This window comes from Perkinsus marinus (assembly GCF_000006405.1).
Source record: "Perkinsus marinus ATCC 50983 genomic scaffold scf_1104296961258, whole genome shotgun sequence".
NCBI classification, from domain to species: Eukaryota; Perkinsozoa; order Perkinsida; family Perkinsidae; genus Perkinsus; species Perkinsus marinus.
The window spans coordinates 1-1891 of NW_003205786.1; the positions used below are offsets into that span (position 1 = coordinate 1).

The 1891-nt window shown below is 45.4% G+C and overlaps 6 non-coding genes across 6 annotated transcripts; all 6 read left to right on the top strand.

Moving 5' to 3' along the window:
* The first annotated feature begins 68 nt into the window (after positions 1 to 68).
* Positions 69 to 141, top strand: Pmar_PMAR022462. The gene has a single exon. It is a non-coding gene; the product is annotated as a tRNA-Arg (tRNA).
* A 120-nt stretch (positions 142 to 261) lies between these two features.
* Pmar_PMAR022463 lies at positions 262 to 333 on the top strand. The gene has a single exon. It is a non-coding gene; the product is annotated as a tRNA-Cys (tRNA).
* Positions 334 to 441: 108 nt separating this feature from the next.
* On the top strand, positions 442 to 514 carry Pmar_PMAR022464. Its single transcript has one exon. It is a non-coding gene; the product is annotated as a tRNA-Arg (tRNA).
* Positions 515 to 630: 116 nt separating this feature from the next.
* On the top strand, positions 631 to 702 carry Pmar_PMAR022465. Its single transcript has one exon. It is a non-coding gene; the product is annotated as a tRNA-Cys (tRNA).
* Positions 703 to 810: 108 nt separating this feature from the next.
* On the top strand, positions 811 to 883 carry Pmar_PMAR022466. Its single transcript has one exon. It is a non-coding gene; the product is annotated as a tRNA-Arg (tRNA).
* Positions 884 to 1003: 120 nt separating this feature from the next.
* On the top strand, positions 1004 to 1075 carry Pmar_PMAR022467. Its single transcript has one exon. It is a non-coding gene; the product is annotated as a tRNA-Cys (tRNA).
* Positions 1076 to 1891: the final 816 nt, after the last annotated feature.

Here is a 1891-nt window from a genome sequence, read left to right on the forward strand (position 1 = left end):
GTAGAGTAATCACTCATGTAATCGGCGGAACAGTCACAGACATCAACATGATCGGTAGTTGAATCATCGCCCTGCTGGCCCAATGGATAAGGCGCCACCCTCCTAAGGAAGAGATTCCGAGTTCGATCCTCGGGTAGGGTAGATAAGCTTAGTGAGAAGCATTAGAGGACGACTCGATTGAGCTGGCTGTAAAATGCACAGTGATGAGTGAAATTTTGAATGAAAATAGGTCAAATGGAGGAATAGTCGAACTTTGTGCATGGGTGTGTAGCTCAGTGGTAGAGCGGCTGACTGCAGATCAGCAGGTCCTCGGTTCAAATCCGGGCGTGCCCTTTGAACCTTCGCGAAATTTCCATCAAGGAATTTTCGAGAGGTAGACTAATCACTCATGTAATCGGCGAAACAGTCACAGACATCAACATGATCGGAAGTTGAATCATCGCCCTGCTGGCCCAATGGATAAGGCGCCACCCTCCTAAGATGGAGATTCCGAGTTCGATCCTCGGGTAGGATAAGTTTAGTAAGAATCATTAGAGGACGACTCGATTGAGCTGGCTGTAAACGACACAGTTAGGAGTGAAATTTTGAATGAAAATAGGTCAAATAGAGGACTAGTCAAATTGTGTGCATGGGTGTGTAGCTCAGTGGTAGAGCGGCTGACTGCAGATCAGCAGGTCCTCGGTTCAAATTCGGGTGTGCCCTTTGAACCTTCACAAAATTTCCATCAAGGAATTTTCTAGAGGTAGAGTAATCACTCATGTAATCGGCGGAACAGTCACAGACATCAACATGATCGGAAGTTGAATCATCGCCCTGCTGGCCCAATGGATAAGGCGCCTCCCTCCTAAGGTGGAGATTCCGAGTTCGATCCTCGGGTAGGGTAGATAAGTTTGGTGAGAATCATTAGAGGACGACTCGATTGAGCTGGCTGTAAACGACACAGTGAGGAGTGAAATTTTGAATGAAAATAGGTCAAATGGAGGACTAGTCGAATTGCGTGTATGGGTGTGTAGCTCAGTGGTAGAGCGGCTGACTGCAGATCAGCAGGTCCTCGGTTCAAATTCGGGCGTGCCCTTTGAACTTTCGCAAAATTTTCATCAAGGAATTTTCTAGAGTAAAACCCTGCTAGGCTCCTGACCACTTTATTGACTACCAACACGATTCAACGGATGGCATAGAATATAGTCATTACGTCTGAGTGATGTGGAATGTTACACCGGTGCCGAGATGCCCAAGTCTGTGAGAGTCATATGGGTTTGCCCAGATGGTGCACACAAGACAAGGGTGAAACAGGGCAGCTAATCGGCTATGGCTGAAAGTGCAACAGTCACTGTGCCATAGTGTTTGCACGGGCATTTGGAAATTTCCGGGCACGGAAATTTTCCGAAAAATTTCCGCTCCGTTTTCGGGATGGAAAAATACTGGAAAAATAATACTTTTTCGTAAAATTCCATCCGTTTTCGATGGCGAAATGTAATATTCTAATAATAATAATAATGACTGCTAGCAGTCTGCTAGTATGTGTATGCCAATTTGGCATTGCCAAATGGAAGTATTTTGTTGCGCGCAGATCTTCCTTTTCTTCGCTCGCCCAAAATTCTTTCTACGCTGATGATAGCTCGATACAACAGTGTTGCTAGAATAGATTGTGACACAACCACTGTGCTCATCTGACGTCGGGCATGTCCATCTCAGAGTTCTTTCTTCATAAAAAAGAACTCGTTCATATCTCAGACATCTCAGAAGTTCTAGTCCACATTGTACTTTCGCATCGCATGTGCGCGTCAGCGCAAGCACGGAGACCTGTTAACTCTTATGGTTGATGGTCGCTTGTTTACGTATTTACTGTACTTTATTACGGTATTTACTGTCTGCTGTCTATTGTGCTAGC